The 21,005-nt window shown below is 48.8% G+C and overlaps 1 long non-coding RNA gene across 1 annotated transcript; it reads left to right on the top strand.

The window, feature by feature from the left end:
* Positions 1–7,680: 7,680 nt before the first annotated feature.
* On the top strand, positions 7,681–14,678 carry LOC114488073 (uncharacterized). Its single transcript, XR_003683771.2, has 3 exons — positions 7,681–7,814; positions 12,014–12,141; positions 14,504–14,678. It is a non-coding gene; the product is annotated as an uncharacterized lncRNA (long non-coding RNA).
* The last annotated feature ends 6,327 nt before the right edge of the window (positions 14,679–21,005 follow it).

Below are 21,005 nucleotides of genomic sequence, written 5' to 3'. Positions count from 1 at the left end.
GGGCTGGTGGCTGCAGAGGGGAGAGGGACCCCAGGGCTCCACAAGAGGAAGTGCCATCTTCCTCTAAATCCCACCCACTCTAAAGTGGGTCCCCAACAGCTAGAATGGATGGCACAACTAGATTTTCCCAGTGGGAAGGGAACAGAGGATTCATTCGGGATCAATATTAGTTCAGCCCTGGGGAATCTGAGAGGGGCCAATTGTTGTAGAGGGCAGAGCACAGGGCACCGGAGATAAAGACCTTGGTCCTCATCCGGGTCCTGTCACTGTCAGTGTGTGACCTTGACCAAGCAACGGTACCTCTGTGCACATCAACTTCCTCCTCTGTGAATTGAAGGTAAAGGGGATGGCTGAGGTGCACTCATTAATGTAGCATATAGCCACTGAATACTTCTTAGGTACCAGACACCATCTTATATGATGCAAAGATGAATAAATACACCCCTGACTTCAGATATTGATAGACTGGTATTCTTGTAGGGATGGTGGGACATTCCTCAGATCTCATGATCTAGGGCTTGAATGACAGGTATCTAGGGGATCCCAGGTCAGGGCATCCCTCACGGAACATGAGCCCAGAATGGACGCTATGGTCTCCACCCCAGTGGACACCAGGGGCCTAACCTGGACCTGAGGTCTGCCAGATTCCTGAAAACTACTTTCAAAACTAGTAAAGACTCATCATGGGGGTGTTAGGCCCAGAATCCTAACAGGCGGGATATGTAGGGGAAATCTGCTTTCTGCCTTTTCCCACAGGAGGCTGGGAGACTTGACAGCCTGAAAAAGCACTGGCCTTGGAGTCAGGAGACCCATTTCTAGTTCCAAGGAACAGAGTGACTGCAGGCAAGAAGGACTCTTCCTGTCTCTGAGTGTCCATTCTTCCATTGGTAAAATGAGCCCCCTTCATCTTAAGAATTCATTGCTCTCTAAATGCAGAGCACACCTCCTTACCCTTTCTGGGAAGTAATCCTGCCCCCGAGTCTGCCTGGCTCCTAAGGATGGAGCCAGGCAGCAAGTCACCAGCAGGTGGGACCCTCAGGAATGCCTGATGGGTACAAATGTATGCTTACTCAACACCCACCCAGCCATCTACAGCATCCCTGAGACGCGTGGGGAAGTTTCCTGTAATTGTGTTACGGATGGTTCTCTCAGCATTGTGTCTGGCCATAAAATATACTCACTTAATAGTCTCCAAGGAACTGCCAGGCCTTCCGGGCTATAACTCTGAGCCCCCAGCCCCTCCTGCCTGGCCTGACACCTTGTTTGGTGAATCTGATTTGACTTTGATCTTAAATCTGCTCTAACTGCCTCAGAGTACTAGCCACAGGGAAGGGGTGGGTATGGGGGAGAGGAGGATGGTTGCTGAGAATTATGACTCAGGCCCATTAGGAAGGGATGACCGCTCAGCACAGCCCCTTCTAAATCACTCCTGAGAAGACTGTCACTGAATCCAGAGCAGTGCTGCAGTTGGCAGGCAGGGAAACTGGTCGGGAGGCTGGAAGGGTGGGGACTCGCTCAGCCTGGCCTGGCTCCCCTCCGCACTCAGGGCCCCCCACATTCTTCTTAGGCCTTCCAGTGACTGCTGTGTCTAGACACTCTCTTTCTCAGCCTTGTCCAAGAATTTTTTCCTCCCTTTGTAGGATTCCAAGAAGTTGGTACCAAAGGTTGTACGTTGTAGGGGATGGGAGCCCTGATGGGTGTGAAAAGGACAAGGTCTCCAGTCCCTCTGTGAGACGATAAGAGTCACTGGATGCTCCTCTGTGATCTCACCTCCTTTTCTCTGAGGAAAGAGTCACTGGAGAAGGATGGTGTGGTGGAGACACTGCCGGCTCCTCTCCTCGATTGGGCCCTCCCAGCTGCTGGCTAGAGCTGGGGCCCTGGTTACCGCCCTATTCCAGGAGTTCTTATTCATCCTCTGCAATCCTCCTATAACAGCCTCTCCTCTAGGAGACCCTTCCCAGTCCTCCTGGGGAAAACTGGTCCCTCCCTCCTCTCTTTTCTTTAACATTTGGGTCCAAAGACCCTTTGGTGCAGCGGCCAAGTGAACTCTGAAGTCATCCTGCCTAGATTGAATCTAGATTCCACCACTTCCTGCGTGACCTTGGACGGTGACCTCACCTCCCTGTGCCTTTGTATCCTTCACTCTAAAGGGCAGGATAATGAGAGTGCGTGTCTCATAGGATCATTGTGAGAATTAGCCACATACAGCTCTCGGAGCAGAGGCTGGCACACAGTAGGAGCTTAATAAATGTTAGCTGCTGCTCTTGTTGTTTGTTAGTATTCCCTGGGGTGGGTGGGTGGGAGTGGAGGGACCCAGGAAGTATGCTGAGTGTTTACTTTCCACCAGACTGTGTCTTTCCGTGTGTTGTTCAAGGCGTGGGAAGGAAGGAAGGGAGGGAGGAAGGAAGGGAGGAAGGAAGGAAGGAAGGAAGGGAGGAAGGAAGGAAGGGAGGAAGGGAGGAAGGGAAAAAGGGAGGGAGGAAGGAAAGGAGGGAAGGAGGGAGGGAAGGGAGAGGAGGCGAGGAGAGGAGGGAGGGGGAGGGGGAGGCAGGGAGATCATTGAGCATGGGACTATGGGGGATGCAGACCCCAAAGCATGGTTGTTGCTCCATAGTGCTTCCATTCTGGTTGGGCTGCCAGGGCAGCCATCGCAGGGAGAATGTCCCATGGCCCAGCCAAGCAGCAGAAACTTAGAGACTGGATCCCAGGCCCACCAGCACCAGGAGTTCTAAGAGGGGGTAACAGAAGGTTAAGGAGGGCCTAAACACCCCCAGACATCACCGTAGGGAGCATTTACGGTCCAAAGGGCTGCTATGCAAAGGGATATATAGCTCCACAATTCACTGACTTTACCCTAAACTAACCCTCCTAAGCTTTGACTCATACTTAAGATTCCTGGGTGGCTTTGGTCCCTGAGTATTAACTAATCTTTTAGTGTTAGTGCCTAGAGATTTGAAAGTCACAAAGTCATGATTTTTTTTCTCTTAGAACTGGAAGGACCTTAGGAACCAGCTAATTTACACCATTGTCTTATAGAAGGGAAAACTGAAGTTTGGAGAGTTGAAATGGCTCCCCTAAGTCCACTGAGCTTCTCTCCAAATGTGTCTCTGTGTTTCTTGGCATTGAATCCCTATCCCCACATTGGTAGAGGGGTTGTGGAAATCATTCTTCCAGTTTTGGGAAATTGAAAGGAAGCGTTGAGACCCAGATTGGTGAAGTGGCTTACCCCAAACCACACCAGAGGTCAGCAACAGAACTAGCCAAAACAGGGGTTCTGACCCCCAGACCAGACCTTCCCCCGCCACCCAACCCCAACTGACCCCACTGTCAAAAAAAAACCCCTGATTATGCGCCGCTGAGGCCTCCCGGAGTGGAGGTGGGTGCGGTGCGGGCCAAGATGCTCCTACTGTCTTGGGATGGAGAGGGATCGGAGGCCTCCCTCCCCGCCCCACCACCAAGCACCTGGCAGGGAACCTGGCCTTCCAAACCGCCCTTTGTCAGCTGTTCCTCTAAGCAGAACACACCGCAGCCCGAGAAAGACTTGAGCCTTGAGTGCCAGGGAGGCTCCAAGCCTGTATCATGAGGATTTTCATAAACACAACTGTCTGTGTCCGGACAGCCATGTGGAAAGTTGCAATAGAACCCACTGATGTCATGTGGCACGGGAAACAAGATTTCCAGAGGCAGCCATGCTGTTCTTTCCAACCTCAGTGTGAAGCAGAATCCCAGACAGGCTTCTGAAAGAAAGGGAAGGAAAAACAACCCTGCAACAAATTGCAAACCAAAACACCGATTCCAAGGTCTCCAAGGGAGGGTAGGGAAGGGGCTTGGGGAGGGCCTGGAGTTGCTGGGGAGGAACAGCTGGGATGCGGCTTCGGGGGCAGTGCAGGGTCACCCGCCAGGGCTCCTGAGGGCTTCCTGAGGATGGCGTGGGCGGCCTGAACAGGAGGAGCTGGGCAGCGCCATTTGGTGTGAGCTGAGCTCTCCCTACTGTCCATCACCTCAAATCTCTGGACTTCAGAAATCACCTGTCATTCCTTTGACCTCAGGCAGGATTGACTCCTCACCTTGGACAGGCACTGGGTCTCCTGGTCCTTAAGATCTCCAGATTTCTGCAATCCTTTCTACCACTGATTCCGGGATCACATATGAAGTTGAACTCAAATTCACCCTGCTGCACTTTAAGCACAGTCCTGGTTCTCTATCCACCAGGCAGGACTCTCACAGAAGAGGGAGTGAGGGTGAGAGTGGGGTGTTCTCACCTTCTCTGTTGGCATTTCATAGAATGTTACCTCACTCCTCTCCTGTCTCCACTGGCTGACAGACCTTGGCCGGGTCATTTAACTTCTCTGGGCTGCAGTTATCTCTTTTCTAAAATGGGGAAGCAGAGAGCATATGATAGTTAAGTTTTCTTGTAGCTCAAGAAGCCTATCATTTTATGACCATCTGCACAGAAGGAGCAGTAGGGTAGTACAGATTACCTAAAAGATATTTTCCGGCTTTATTAACACTTACTGGGATTTTTTTCCAATTATAAAAGTAATCATTCCAATTGCAAGAAAACTTGAAAACCAAGAGTAAGCATTTTTTTTTAAAAAAAAAACCTGTTTCCCAAGCTTTTTGGAATATGTTATTTTCATCTTTAGTCTTTGCATCTTCTTATATTTTTAATAAAAATATTATACTGTAAAAATGCTCTACAGTCTGCACTTTAATCACTTTGGAATGTATTCTAAATATTTCCTTATATCGATATTCTTCTACAACATGGCATTTTCTTATATTTGTAGTTTTTCTTATGATTTGTAATATTCAGGCAAATTGCAAACAAAGAAATACTAAGGGCCAATAATCACATGAAAACAATTTCGCCTCAACAATAGTCAAAGAAAAGGAACGAGATGTTATTTTTACACATCAGATTAGCATAGGTTTAAAAAAAAAACCTGGCAAAATCTACTTTGTTAACTGGAGGAAGAAATGGACAATATTTTACATGGCTGGAAGGGTGAGAATCTATCTGGAAGACAGTTTTATGTATCAAAATAGAAAATATGTGTGATTATTTACTTAGTAATCCTATTTCTAGGAATTTACCCTATGAGAGCAATCACCTAAGTGTGAAAAGATATAAGCAAAACAATGTTTGTTCAATCAATAGGGGAATGGTTCAGATGAGTGTGAAACATACAAAACAGCAAAATAGTATACAGTCATTAAAAATGATAATGCAGCTTTAGATTTATTGACTTGGAAAGATGTCTGACATTTTGTGAAGTGAGAAGAAATCACAGAACAGCATGCAAAGTCTGAGCCCATTTATGTAAAGTTATATGCAGAAATCTGCATGTGTGTCTTAGATAACTAAACGCCTAAAGCATTGTTGGCTTCAGATAGAAGGGGCTTAAAGGTTGCAATCTGGTTGGAACAGAGGGGCGGGGAGAGGATCGGGGCCCACTTTGAAGCTGCACTTGCTAACCAGCCATCAAGTTTTTGTGGTTTTTTGTTTTGTTTGGTTTTTCTTAGAATATATGTTCATTGGGGATGGCAGGGAGGGCAGTGGCCATCTGCTGACAGGTGTTGACCAAAATATTAATAGTTATTATCTCTGGGAGGTGGGATTTGGAATGTTTTAATTTCTTCTTTGAACTTTTACTATTATTCAAGCATTTTACAAAAAATGATTTGTAACATTTTCTGTTAGGGATGGCTCACAAATACTGGTTTATTTCTTTATTTTACAATATCCCAATAGCCTGGATTTCCATGTCCTGCCTATCAATCTGATTAACTTTCTTCACCTTCCTCAGAGAACTTCAGTCGTCTCTTGCCAAGTTTGGGGTATCTCGGTAGGTGCAAGCCCATGGGAACTCCATAACTCAGATTCTACCCCATCACACCCCAAGCCCGCGGCCCCACCACCATAGGAAGGATGCTGTTCAAACCTCTTCTGTCCGGGCTGACCAGGGCCCTCTCACCTTCCTCTACCACCCTTTCTTCAGATTTGCACCTTGGATTCTGATTCCACTACTGAGCTCTCATCAGACGTGGAAATCCCTGCCGTCAACTCTACCCCTCACCTCAGCTCTGTGCTGGTAATACCCAGCCTGGTATCTGACCTCACTCTGTCTTTCGTCTTTGACTTTGCTGCTTCCTGGCAGGTTCAAGGCACCCTACCATGCTAGGTGTGACAATACCCCATCCCACCCGATTCACAGTTCCAAAAACACCCACTGTGTGCTCATTATGTGCTCAGCCCCTGGCTGAGTCTTGTGAACACAGAAACCATGAGCGTAGGTCCCTACTCTTGAGGGGAGCTCAGTGTATTGGAGGCGACTGAGGGACAACTACTATGATGGTAGCTGACACTGAAGGTTTATTACCGCCTGCCACTGCCCTACATGCTTTGTGTGTATCATCTCATTTAACCCTCACAATAACCCTATGAAGTAAGCACTAGTACTGTACCCATTTTAAAGGGGAGGAAACTGAGGCATAGAGGTAGCTTCCTCAAGGTCACAGAGAGCTGAGCAGTACATCAGGGATTTGAACCCAGTAATCCAGCTCCAGAGACATCAGTCGTAAACATCAGGCTCTATGAAAAAAAAAAAAAAAAAAAAAAAAAAAAAAGGAAGCCAGCTGCTGAGTCTTGTGATAGACATTTATAAAAAGGGCTGCAGCACTATGGAAAACAGTATGAAGTTTCCTCAGTAAACTAAAAATAGAGTTACCATATGATCCAGCAATCCTACTCCTGGGCATCTACATGGACAAAACTATAATTCAAAAAGACACATGCACCCCTATGTTCATAGCAGCACTATTCCCAATAGCCAAAACATGGAAACGACCTAAATGTCCATGGACAGACAAATGGATAAAGAAAATGTGGTACATATATACAACGGAATACTACTCAGCCATAAAAAAGAACAAAATAATGCCATTTGCAGCAACATGGATGCAACTAGAGATTATCACACTAAGTGAAGTAAGCCAGACAGAGAAAGACAAATACCATATGATATCACTTCCATGTGGAATCTAAAATATGGCACAAATGAACCTATCTACGAAACAGAAACAGACTCAGACATAGAGATTTGTGGTTACCAAGGGGGAGGGAGGGAGGGAGAGGGATGGACTGGGAACTTGGGGTTGGGAGATGCAAACGATTACATTTAGAATGGATAAACAACAAGGTCTTACTGTAGCACAGGGAAAACTGTCTCATCTCCTGGGATAAGCCATAATGGAAAAGAATATTTTAAAAAGAACATCTCTATGTGTATAACTGAGTCACTTGGCTGTACAGCAGAGATGGGCACAACATGTACATCAACTATACTTCAATTTAAAAAAATAAAGTATATGGGATCCTACAAAAAATTAAAAGGACTGCGGGAGTTCAGTGAAAACAAGTCATGGATTCTTCTCTCAGACTCTTGGCTGGCATGAGACCCAGACATGTAACCAGCTTCCTCTTAGCTGATCACCTAACGAAGCTTCTGCTTTTATCTCTGCCCTGGTGTGACACCTCTTCTGTTATTTACACTCGGTATCCATTCTGAGTGAGCAATGTCTGCTGGGCTGGCCTCCAGCTCTGTGTCCACCTGACCTGGGCTGGCTGGCCCAGACCCTGCTCCACATCATCTCAGACCCAGCGGGCCAAGTGTCCCGTCCCCACCGCAGTGCATAGAGACACAGCTGGCCCCGGAGCTCTCCCACCTGGGTCTCAGCTTCTTCCCAATGCTCCATGAGCCCTCCGATTGGAGAGGAGTTGATGAACATTCTTCCGTGACCATTCTGCTTCTGTGAGTAGACCACGTTTTCTGTAAGGAAAGTCTTCCAGAAAAGTTTTGTTTAAACTAAGTATTTGTAGATTGAATCCCATTTAGAATATAGTGGAATAATCAGCTACAAACGCAAAAAGCAGACATGACAGCACTAACTAGCATGGAGTATATACAACGTGCCAGGTACTTTGCTTGTAATGTCCATGTAATTCTTAGAACATCCCCGCAAGGCAGGCACCATTTTCCTTATACCCATATGAAGAGACCAGGCCCCGAGAAGTTAGCTGACTTGGCCAAGGTCACACAGCTAATAATAAGTGGCAGAACTGACTCTTGGCCGCCACTCAGTCTAAACCATCACTCTGAGAATTCTTAGGCAAACAGTCTCTTGGGGGTGCGAGTTTTCTCAGTTTCAATCCATGTTTTGTCAGAAGAGGACAGACCTTACTTTCTTGATTCAATCTTCAGCCACCAGGCTGGGGTGAAAGGAAACATGAGTCTGGGGCAGGCATAATAGAAGTTTCTCCGCAGCATCCCCCAGAAGGGGAAGCTCTGGAGCTACCCCCTCGCCAACCCATCATGTGTGTGCACACACACACACACACACACACACATGCACACACACATGCACACATGTAAATACACACGGGTGCACCTTCCCAGTCCAGCCTATGACTGTGCCCTTTGACCAGGCAGCTGCCTGGGCACACAGGACAGAGCCACTAGGAGCCGGAGCAATCGAGAGCAAGAAAGCTGAATAAAAGCAGCTAATACTGTATCTCCGATACACAGCTTTGGTTGTAATAAACACTGCAGCTGAATATTCCCATGGGGATTTCCTAATGGAGGAGGTGCGTACACTCCAGAGCAACTCCAGGGGTTTTACACGCAGCTCTGACTAAACTCCCTATAAAATCAATCCCGCCTTTTCACCAGTTGTGACAGGGTGTTCTAATATTAGTCCACTCTCCTTGTCTGTCAGCTCCCCCAACAAAGGCTTTAATGCTCTTTAACCAGGCATAATCAACACTACACACTCAAGCAGAGAGTGCCCGGACCCAAGCAGCCCCTGTCCCTCGCGACAATCCGCTGGAAGTTTCGAGGGGGACAAAGGCGAACCCCTCAGCCCCCTTGAGCTACCTCCTCTCTCCCTGCAGGATGGGCTGTGCAGGAGGGCAGCCTCCCATGAGGGCAGGGGCGGCGGGTCAGCGGGCTCAGGCTGGCTCGGTGGGCAGGGTGCAGGGCCGGCTCCTAGGGACCTCGTCCGCAGGCTGGCTGTGGTCTGGACAATGGCCTCCGGGTTGTTGACTGCCGTGGGCAGCGCTGCTTCTGCAGCTCTGCCTCTTACGCTGTCATCAAGGGCATCCCCTCTGCGCTTCCGACAGCTGCCTTCTCTCTAGAGAAAAGCCGGGCCTGGGTGGAGGATCCTAGTGGCCCGGGGAAGAGTAGAGGAGCCTGCAGTTTGGCCTCTGTGCCTGGTCCTCTCAACGCCCCCAGAACCAGCCTGCCCAGACCTTGCAACCTCCCCTTCCTCTTCCGCACTCCTCTTTTTCTCCCTCCTTCCTTGTCTCCTTCCGGGGACCCTCCATGCGCCTCGAGGCCCCGGAGAAGGTGGGCCTGGGACAGAGAGAGTGGCAGGGAATGAAGGCAGGTGGTGGAGGAGATGGGCAGACACGCAGCGGCACGGCCCGAGGCCTGGGCCCTGGTGTGAGGAAATACATGGGTGGACCAGGAGGGTTTACCCCCTTCAAGTGGAAGGCCTTAGTCCTTCTACTTCTAAATCCGTCTCTGAGCCTTCAAGGCTGTGCAGTGTTTATCGGAGCCAAGCAGGGGCCCTGCACTGGCTCTGGGGCAGCTCTGAGTACTTCTGGCTCATGCAGGAGCTTGTTTGGGAAGCAGCTCTTTAAGCTGCCTGGCAGCCTCGCCCGAACCTCCCAGCAAATTCCCTCGGGCGACAGCGAATCGGAGCCTGGATTTTGGCCCCTGACTTCAGAAAACAAACTGGCCTGAGCTGTTTAATGCAGCCTCCCTGCTCTGGACCACAAGGGGCAGTTCCGCAGGGCCCAGAGGCCTGCCGGGTATGTCCGGCTTTCCCGCAGCCCTGAGGGCCCTCCAGAGCTGCGCGAAGTTCTGGGGAACAGAGAGGTGCCTTCACTGTTTCAATAGAACTTAGTTTAATTTTTTCACATTACCAACAAATATTTTGTACTTAACTTGAGAAAAATAGGAGCAATATTAAAAAGTAGAAGGGGAGGCCATGACCTACAGCAAGCACTGTTAACATCTGAATGCATTACCCTCCAACATTTTTATTTTCTTCAAAGTGTTGAATTCGAGTTTGCCCTTGGACTTGTACCAGAGACCTACAAGGGTTCTTTTGCCTGAGAAAGATGCCCCCTGTGTCAGGGAGGGAGGGATTTTTAGCTCATGATTTACTGGGAGACCAGGGCCCTTTCCTTAACTCTGTGCCTCCATGTTCTCAATTATTATAAGAGGAGATAATAATAGTACTGCCCTCGAAAGGTGGTCATAAGGATTAAATGTTTTGGTGTATGCAAAGTACTTAGAATAGTGTCTGGCATAAACATGAGATACGTGTGGGGCGGCATCGCCAATAGTTTTATTATTATCATGATGATGATGATGTTAATGACTATTTGTACTATCTTCCCTGTGAGGAGTGGGGAGTAGGGACCAGCCCCCCTTTCCCCAGCAGCTGTGGCTTCCACGGGGGACGTCTAAGCCCTCAGCTGTGTAACTGGTAGGCAGGTAGCCCGAGAGAGAGGAAGTCACTCTAGGAGGACAGAAAACAAAATATCACCTGTCCAGTAATCTGCCTTTGCTGGGGTGAAAGGGTAGGGGCGTGGCTGCCACCCCTCATGTGAGCTCTTCTCTCCTATGTAGCTCCATGCTGGCGCCTAAGAGGCAAGTGGCTGCTCCTTTCCTACCCTTGCCCCTGTGCAGGTCATTAAGCCAGCATCTCACTCCTCTCCACTGAGCCCAGCCCAGGATATGGATTATTTCTAACCCCACAGTCCAGTGGGCTTCTCTCATACACCAGGGCTGGCTTTCCAAAGGATACCTGCTTGCCGACTTCCTGTAGCCCTGAAAGCTTCCTGACTTAGGCCATGAGAATATCAGAACATCCCTGGAAAGAACCCTAGAGATCCTCAAATGATAGCTCATGACAATAACAGCTCGTATTTGTTCAGCACTTACTATGTGTCAAGCCCTTTGCTAATTTACACATGTATTATCTCATTTAATCCTCACAACAAGACCCGAGACAGGAACCATCCCTACCTCCATTTTACAGTTGAAAACTTAGCTTGGAGAGCTTCAGTCGTCTGCCCAGGATTGATGCCTGGCTACATAGGCTACCAAGGGGACTGGAATTTACCTACGGAAAGGCTGCCCTTCGTTCTGGGGAAACATTACTGTGGACCTTTAAGTTTCCTACAGCTATTCTAAGGGGAAGCCTGATGCCATTGTTAACTTGAATGCTGATGAATGAAGTGTTGGTTTTGATCACGTAAGCTGGGTGTATCTCTTATCTGTGACGTTAAAAAAAAAAAAAAAACCCAGAAAGGGTAAATCACTTTCCATGGCCACATGGCTAGAAAGTCAGAGCCTGAATCAGAGCCGGACTCCCCAGTCTCATTTCTTTCTAGCCTATCCTGCTCATCTTCTGTCCCTTCCAGAGGGCCCTTGGCCCAGGCCAGACACCGAGTCTCACACTCTTCTAGTATTCCCTGCACGGCACTCAGCACAGCCGGCGCACACCGTAGGTACTCACTCAACCCCTGAGAGCAAATGGATGCGAACTTTCTGCAGGAGAGTCAGAGCACACACTGAAATGTACACCCAGCCTTCTCTCGATAACTTGCCGTGGGTCATTCATTCATGAATGGAAACAAGCTTGTGCAGAAGCTGTTGATACTGCGGGCCGGAGCCCAGTCTGGCACCCTAACTCTGAAAAGCTGAGTCTCCCCGGACCCTGCTCTTTCTCTACCTTCTCTGCCAAGCCCACCCACTCCTTTCCCCTCTTTCCTTCTCCCTCCTGCCCCTAAGAACACAGCACGTTCCCAGCCCAAGTTAGTGTCCCTGGAGAAGCTAATATTGTCCAAAAGAATCCGAGAGAGGAAAGCTGTCTGGATTTTATTACAGTGCTGATGCCTGATTTCCTCTGGGAGCTGCCTAATTTCTCTCATTCACAGGTTGGTGACTTCTTGCCTGCTGCCTGACAGTGGCTGTCCCTGCGACCACAGACTGGAGGCAGGCAGCTTGGGCAGGCCTCCACCAGCAAAGCACTGCTGGCTGGTGGCAACTATGCATTTTTTATTGAGTAAGCCAGTTAATGGGCATGTAAAACATACACAACTTGTCAGCCCGTTAGCTGCTGCCATTGCCGTAGCCGCTCTTCTGCCTCCGGCTCAACTAAATTGCTCTCATTGCCTTGCTCTCTTCCTCCCTCTCCTTGTTTTGTTTTTTTGTTTTTTTTTCCCAAAGTCTTTCTCTCTCCCCAACCTGTACCTCCCCCCCTCCCCAAACAGCTAAAGCGTCCCATTTTTGTTTATTTATTTTTAATCATAAATAAATAAGTTTGAGAGAAGGCAGCCAGTTTGAGAGAAGACTTAGCCTTGAAGTCTTGCCTGCCTCTGCCCAGTTAATGCTTTGTCCTCGGTTCCTGCCCAGGAAGCCGGGTTCAAGGACAGAGGCAGCCCAGAGTGAGCTTTCGCCCAAGGAAGAGGCACCTAGTTTAGAGCACTTGCCAGACGCGGGACACGGATGCCTGCGTGGACACGCCTCCAGTTGTGCACATGTGGTCAACTGCCTGCATCGGCAGGCCCCCCCCCACCCGCTCACACCCCCAAAACCCCACTCTGCATGCACACACTCAGCCATCCACATCGGCATGTACAGACCCTAACAGCCTCAAAAAATCCACATCCCAAACGGGTACCCTGGAGTATTTACACTTGAAAGAGCCCACAGCTGAGCGCACATCCTGCACTGTAGCCCCCTCTCTGCACCCCTTCCCGTGGGGCCTTCTCAAGCCTGGATGCACACTTCTCTCACACGCACACCCCCCTGCACACACACTCTACGACACAGGTCTTTAGGCACACCCCCAAGTCCACATGTGCATTCACTGCCCTCAGACACCCCATCGAAAGGCCATATTCAAGTCTATCCCCATGTAGACGCACCTGCAGAACTGATGTGAACAACCACACTCCTGTAAGTACCTCACAACTGTTCCTGCACGCACCCCCCCATTTATGTACACAACCAATTGCTGAAGCCTGCCTACACACTTCCAACGTGTGTGCACCTCTGATAGTCACATCTGCATGTGCACACACCAGATACACTCAGCCTCAACAACCCATGCCTGCAGTGGACACTCCTGCATATACACAGGTTGTAGGCAGGTCCTGTCTGCATGTGCACCCCACTCCCTACCCCTGGATATGTCCCCAAACCCTCATGTCTGCTGCATATGCATATAAACCAACACTCCCACCAGCCTATCTGCACGTTGGTCTTTAATGTATATTTCAGGTATATTTGTACACACCTCATGTGCAAACATACACTATAACCCATTCAACATGCTTATGCACATAAACTCTTAACCCCCATTTGTATGTATGCTTCATGTAAACATCCCACAATGTTTTACTGTCTGTATGTTCACATCATATGAACTCATAGAAGACTCCTGTTCTGCCCATATTCATACTCCAACTTCCTGTCTGCATGCACATCTCAAACGTACACCCCCAAATGCTCTATTCTACCTATGCGTGTGTGTAAGCCCTGCAATGATTCCATATCTGCTTACAGAGACCCCAGTGCGTGGACATACACCCAAACCCACCATCTCCACATGCAAAGGCAGCATGTACAATCCCCTCTAACACACCATGGTTCTATCAAATGCTCACCATCAATTCAATTTAATTAAAACTAAACTAAATGATTGAGCCCATCTCAGACTCGGTGCTGAGTGCTGGAGATATACAGACGGAAAAGAACAGCAGCGCTTTTACCCTCAGGAGCTTCCTGTCTAGGAAGAGAAATGTATAAGAAAGCAGCCAGTTAGTTCAGTCACAGAAGTACGTGCACACACGAGCACACACTCTCTGCAGCTCCGAACTTACAGGAACATTCTACCTGCACATCTCAGATGTACAAATGGGCACAGCTTAATTCACATTCCCATATATCCCCATTCTGTGCCTACATACCCCAACTTTAGCCATGTGTGATCATTCATTTCCTTTAGTCATAGCGGCTTCACAGGTCACCATCAGTCTCCTCCTGGATGGTAACGCTGCTACTAGGCGAGAATGTTCTCCCCTGAGCGCTGCATTGCTGGGACTGGGCCTCCTTTCTTGGGTTGTTCACTGAGGACCTAGTCCAGCAGCAACAGGGCCTTGGGTACAGAGAAAGTCTCCTCAGCAGCCATCCTGCTTCATTCTCTGCTTCAAGGCCTCAGATGAGTCACCAGCCTTGCAGTTAACCTCCTTCTCTTGGCCCTCTACAGAGGTTGCTGTCTCCACAAGGGGCCCAAGGGCACTTTCCTGCCTACTCTTCCTTGCTTGGATGGCTGCCACTAGTAGTTATCTGATATGATTTTTTTTTTTTTTTTTTTTTTGCGGTACGCAAGCCTCTCATTGTCGTGGCCTCTCCCGTTGCAGAGCACAGGCTCCGGACGTGCAGGCCCAGCGGCCATGGCTCATGGGCCCAGCCGCTCCACGGCACGTGGGATCCTCCCGGACCAGGGGCACGAACCCGTGTCCCCTGCATCGGCAGGCGGACTCTCAACCACTGCGCCACCAGGGAAGCCCTGATACGATTATTTTTAAAAGCTAATCCAATTCCAGTCCGAATTCTTAGAATTTCAGTGAACTGAATTCCTATAACTCGGCCTTGCAAGCCAATTCCGGCCCACCGTCTGGTTTTGTAAATAAAGTGTTATTGGAATGGTCACACCATTTGTTTTAAGTATCGTCTATGGCTGCTCTGGGGCTGTGATGACAAGAGTTCAGTAGTTACAACTAAGATCATCACTAGTAAAATATGTAGTATCTGGCCCTTTATAGAAAAAGTCTGCCAACCTGATGGCAAGCATGGCGGTGGTAATCCTACTCTGGTCTTCCCTGATCAAAACAGCACAATACATTCTAAGAGGTAAATAGAGAGACCGCGGAGTGCAGAGGCAGAAGATGGTAAAGGAAAGGAATTCAAACCACGTCTTCAATTCACCCCACAGATATTGATTGGTGCCTGCTATCTGCTGACACTCTGCTGGGCATGGGGTTACAGCAGGGAATGGAACGTGGCTCCTGTCCTCCTGAAGTAACCAGTCTACTGGGAGACATTAAACTACAACTTACACACAGACTCCATAGTGGAATTGTGATAAATATTGACAGGGGAAAAATGGGAATCGTTGAAGCCAGGAAAAGAAACTTAGAAGTACTTTGACAGATGAACTCAAATATGTGAGGGATTGACAAGGTAGAGGGATTGAACAAGCTCTCTGGATACCCCAAGGTGGGACCTGGGACGAGGCCAGCACAGTGAAAACAGGAAGACCTATCTCAGTGGGACGAGGAGATTTTAACCCTCAGCACTGCTCTATAATGGGCTCTGCACACAGGAGGCTGCATGCTACATGAATATTAGGGATGGATAGAGGGGATTAATACTAGGGTTAGCCTACATGGCCTCTGAGTCCAAGTGTGAGACTCACCATGGCTTCTCAATATGGCGCCAAGCTAAGCTTTGCCAATGTTCCCTCCCTCCTTGCCAGCATCCTTTGCTCTCCTGTGGCAGGTGTAAGTGACAACCTCTCCTGACCTGGCCTTTGGGTGGGCCGTGAACAGCTCCATTCACAGGGGGCTGTGAGGGTGTCCATCACTCCTCTGGTCATTATCAGTTCATACATTAAACCCTATAGGCCCTGAAAGTAAGTTTCCATACCAAATGGCTTCTAGGAAGACCCTCAGAACCTCCTCCTCCCCTTCTCACATTGGACCCCAACCTTCTTTCACTGGCTGTCTCCTCCCAAGTTCCAGACTTTTCCATCCCTCTTTTGAGGCTTCCAGCCCCTCTCCTCCCCAGCCCCTCAGGTGGGGTCCACAGCATCATGCCTGATCCCATCTTGCAGAGGGTTCAAAGGAGGACATCAAAGTCCAGCCTCACCCTTAATCCAGGATTTTTTGTGCTTCTTGCTCTGGACACCAAGGACACAGATGAGGGCAAGAGAGAAGCAAAACTGGCAGCAAGAAGGAAGGCAGGATCAGGAGGAAAAAAGGAAGGAAGCAAAATGCAAGAGAAAACACAAAGGCGAATGGGGAGAGCCTTAGGAACCTTGTGTTTAAGTGGTCTGATAATTAAATGAAAAGTGTTTGGTGGAGAAGCCCACCTTTCAAAATCCCTGCTGGTGGTGAAGCATATAAAAACCTGAATAGCAAATATTTACTCTGAATTAACATGGAACAGATCCCATCAAGCAACCTTGGGGCTGTTTCTGGAGTCTTACCCTAATGTCTTGTGTGGCATGGGGGCCCAGGTGGGCACTAGACCTGGCGTAATATGATAAACAAATCTAATGGTGTGCCTTATTTCCCCCCTCAGCAGAACTCTTAATTATGTATCTTGCAAATGCACAGAGAAAATGGATTAACCACAGCAGCCGTTTCCTGCTGGAGCGGCACCCTCCCCAGAAGTCTTTGCAAGAAGATGGTGGGCTGGCCCGACAGGCCGCACCAGGGAGCTGGCAGGAGTCTGGGAAGTGCACAGGTGAGAGGCTGATGAGGATCAGAATCTTCAGCCGGGGAAGTGTCTGCCCCTTGACACCCCAATGGGAGAGGTGAGACATGAGTTGAAGGGTGAGTAGTAGGGGGGCCAGATCAGTCTGTGGCCGTATGGGCTGAGGCAGGCTCTTGGAAAGGCTTCTCTGCGAAGACCATCTTTCCTGGTCCACCCACCCAGAGTCATGCGCTAAATGCCAACTGGTTGTTTAGTAGGGTGACTCACTACTTCCCCCTTAGTTTCTCCTAACAAATTGCAGGAACCCGGGTATCAGTTTCCTTGGCACTTATCAGGGTCAATGGAAAAAACTGGGACCCAGAACAGGTTCCATGGAGGAAGAGAAGTCAGGAAAGTTCAGAATGTGTGGCTTTAACTAGGGAAGGCGGACCAATGGAGAAAAACAGAAGGTGATATCAGGATGCCAGGTATAAGGGCAGAAACCCACTTTGAAGTAAGGGTCTGGGGACTGTGTGGAAGAGAAACATTCTGCAGATAGGCAGAACACCGACATGAGCCGGACACTGGTAGGGACAGAGCACCACTGAGACCACCTGTCCAGTGAACCCAGAGAGGTCCAGAGATGCTGGTTTGCATGTGTGTGTGTCTTGAGGACTCGGCCTGGGACATAAAGGTCTTTCTCTGTGATGCCTTTGGCACTGTTGTCTTGAGTAGCAGGATATCCAACAGGCTAACTGCATGGGGCTTTAGTCCTGAGTTTAAGTCCCATTCTAACGCTCACTAGAAACTCTTATATGTAACCTTTCTGGGCATAGTTTCTCCATCTGGTTTATGTGAAAAACTGGCATGAAGACTTGAACTCATCAATAATATTATCTGAATCTGAATGTGTTGAGTGACCATGTTACCTATAATGGATTTCTCCTAAAGTTGAAGGAGGAGTATTGGCTGAAATTTGTGAAACAGCTCTATGACCTGGAAAGGGCAATAATCCTATGTATTGAGCACGTACTATGTGCCAAGCACCGTTCACTCAGTCCTCACAGTAATCCTATGAGACAGGTCCTATTAGTATCCTGATTATTCAGATGAGGACATTAAGGCACAGAGAGATTACCATACATGAATTCCCAAAGTTCGCACAACGAATAAGTGGGTGGAGCCAGGATTCAAACCTTGGCATTTTAATTCTATCTGCTCTACAAGTGTTATTAGTGATTGTTGTGATATGAGACAGTTCTCCAGAACTGGCTGGGCTCAGCGGAAAACAGGAGGAAGCAGGTCCATGCACTTCCCGGCATCATAAGAAATTGAACGCTAAGGCAAAGATTTGGGCTCCTGTCATGTAAACAGTGAGACTAAGGGCGTAGGCTAAATTCGAAAGACAGAATGAGACTACAGTGTAGGGCCAGGGCAGGAGTACGGCCTGAAGAGGAGCAATATGGCAAGAACAAGCCTTGGAAGCAAAGCAATGCTGCTCACAGACTCCCCAGATGGCACTATGCAGTGCCTCCCCAAACATCTATTCTGTTCCATTTGATGAGACACATGGGGGATAAGATGACTGAAAGGCATGATCCCTGCCCTGTGTAGCATAGACTCTACCAAGGAAGGTTGATCTTACTCAAGTAATTGCAAGCATGATGAGTTTAAAGAAGAAAGAGGTTTGGATGTATATTAGCTCGGGTAATGCTAACTGCTAAAACAAATAGATCCCCAAACGTATAATAGATCAAACTCAAGAACTATATGCCTCACTCACGTGGCAGGACAAAGTGAATGTTCCCGATTGGTGAGAGTAGCTCTTCTTTCATTTCTTTCAGAGACAGACTACCAGCACCTCTGCCATCTCAACATACATCCTCCTAGGCATTCCTGGGGTCACCATTGCAGTTGGCCAAAGGGAAAAGGGCTAGAAGGAGTGTACAGGAAGGTTTTCACGGGCCAGTCGGAGAGGAGCACACGTCCCTCCCACTCATACTTTAGTGACGGCACCTCAGCCCCAAGTCACACATAATGTCCAGGGAAGAGCAGGGTGCCCAGGAGGCCGTGGGCTTAGTGAAGAGCTAGCAGACTGCCACAGTGGGCCACACAGGATCTTTGCCCACCCCCTTCCCTCTGCTTGGAATGCCTCCCCCAGGCCCAACTTCCCTTCTTTCTACTCAGCAAACTCTGTGGCTTTGTGAACAATGGCATATAATATTCAACTGTAATATTTTCTTCTCTTCTGGTACCTATAATCCCCCTCTGTTCCCAAAAGCCCTATAAAAATTGTCACTCATAACACGATGTGCTAGTGGTGTCTTGGGAAGGGAAGAGGTCTTTGATCACGTGTGGGCAAATCTGGGCAGGCAGCAAAAAACAGCAGAAAGGAAGATATCAAGAGGGGACTCCAGAATTGAGTCAAGGACAGGAATTCAGAACCACCAGTAACCAGCAGAGCACGGGGCCAACCCCGAGAATCCTCAAACTAGTGGGGAGAGTGACTCCCCAGAGGGGTGTGGGATGGAGACTCAGATCATTTTATTTAGAAACTGAGAAAAAGGTGGGGGGGATATTCATAAAAATCTAGAGGAAACCTGGGGAAACTCATGAACATAACACAAAGTGTTTCACAAATGTTCTTAGATCAAAGACCAACAGACACTGGTGATTCCTGTGTACCAGGTACTCTGCTTCACAACAGCCAAGTTAGGTAGGGATTTTGCCCAACTGACAGATGAGAAAATCTAAGAGAAAGTCTCACCACATAAATAGGGGAGCTGGATTCAGACTCAGATATGTTCTTTTTTTTTATTTTATTGAAGTATAGTTGATTTACAGTGTTGTGTTAATTTCTGCTGTACAGCAAAATGATTCCATTATACATATACATACACTCTTTTTCATATTCTTTTCCATTATGGTTTATCACAAGATACTGAATATAGTTCCCTGTGCTATACAGTAGAAACTTGTTGTTTATCCACCCTATATATTATGTTTGCATCTGCTAATCCTAAACTCCCAATCCTTCCCTCCCCCAGCCCCCCGCCTTGGCAACCACAAGTCTGTTCTCTATGTCAGACATGTTGTCAAGTGATATACTCTACTACCTCCTGCCTGAAGGGAAGAATAGAAGAAGAGCAAGAGGACAGATGTTAGTAGGAGCTTGGGGCGGAAGTGGGCAAGCAGGAGATGCAGTTGTAAAGAGGGAGCAAAGCTTCCAAAGGCTGGACTTCCTGGAGAGATAGGGGCAGGCCAAGGAGGGTGAGAGGACCCCAGGCACCTGTGGGAGGGAAGCTGGTGATTCCTGCCAGCCTCCCCAAAGGAAGGAGGGAAAAGTCTGCTCACCCAGTGGCTGCTCCTCTCTGCTGGGGCAGAAGGAAGGGAGCTCTTGGCAATGCTTGACTTGCTAAGCCTCAGGGGAGAAAAAACAGGGAGCTGGTGAGAGCAGCTCCCTGAGGTGCCTCGGGTGGGATGCAGTGCTTTCCAGCAGGGAGTAAAATCAGGAGCAAGCGAATCAAGGCCAGATGGAGTTAGTGTTCCAGCAAGTGCATGTGGTTTTAGAAATGAAGGAGAAACATGGATTGAGGCCAAATCCAGTCCTCAGACTTCCACCAACCTGCAGCCTTTGGGAAATCACACAGACATAGGATGTCGGGGCTGGAGGGTATCGTAGAGATCGTCCTGTCCAGCTGCTCCTTCTACGATGGGGGGAAACTGAGACCCGGAGAGAGGAGGTGAGTGAAAGGGTTAGGGCATATGTCAGCTCTCCCTCCATCGTCACCGATGCCACCGAGAAGTCATGTAGGCGGCAGGCACCGAAAGGGCCACCCTCCCACACCCTCCCTCTGCACTAACTCTGTGCGGCACCACTAGCTAGAAGGCGCTAAAGCCTTGGGGGGCTGCTGAGGTGCGAGTGTTTTGTGCAAATTTCCCTCCATCCCTCCCCCTGCCTACTGGCTCGGTAGATGGTCCCTGTTCCAGGGCCTCCAAGTGCTTCAGTAACCCTGTGACCCTGGCAAGATACTTCGCCTCTCTCTCTAACTCAATTTCTTCACCACTAACATGACACGGTAGGACAAGAAAATCTTTAAACCCCAGTGCTTTTCCTGCTAAGGTTTTCAACCATTTGCCAGACCTTCTCCGTGTGCCTTCAAGGGCTACGATGTCAGTATAAAGGCTGAGATTGGGAGAAGTCAACCAAGATTGTCACAGGGGATGAGCAGAACCCCTCCTAACCTTGGGGGAGCCCATGGCAACGGAGGCCAACAAAACTTAGGTCTAAATATTTAAAAGGTACAAATTAAGGGCTTCCCTGGTGGCGCAGCGTTTGCGCGTCCGCCTGCCGATGCAGGGGAACCGGGTTCGCGCCCCGGTCTGGGAGGATCCCACGTGCCGCGGAGCGGCTGGGCCCGTGAGCCATGGCCGCTGAGCCTG

Source organism: Physeter macrocephalus, chromosome 16 (assembly GCF_002837175.3).
Source record: "Physeter macrocephalus isolate SW-GA chromosome 16, ASM283717v5, whole genome shotgun sequence".
NCBI classification, from domain to species: domain Eukaryota; kingdom Metazoa; phylum Chordata; class Mammalia; order Artiodactyla; family Physeteridae; genus Physeter; species Physeter macrocephalus.
This window is presented reverse-complemented; position numbering and strand designations above follow the sequence as displayed.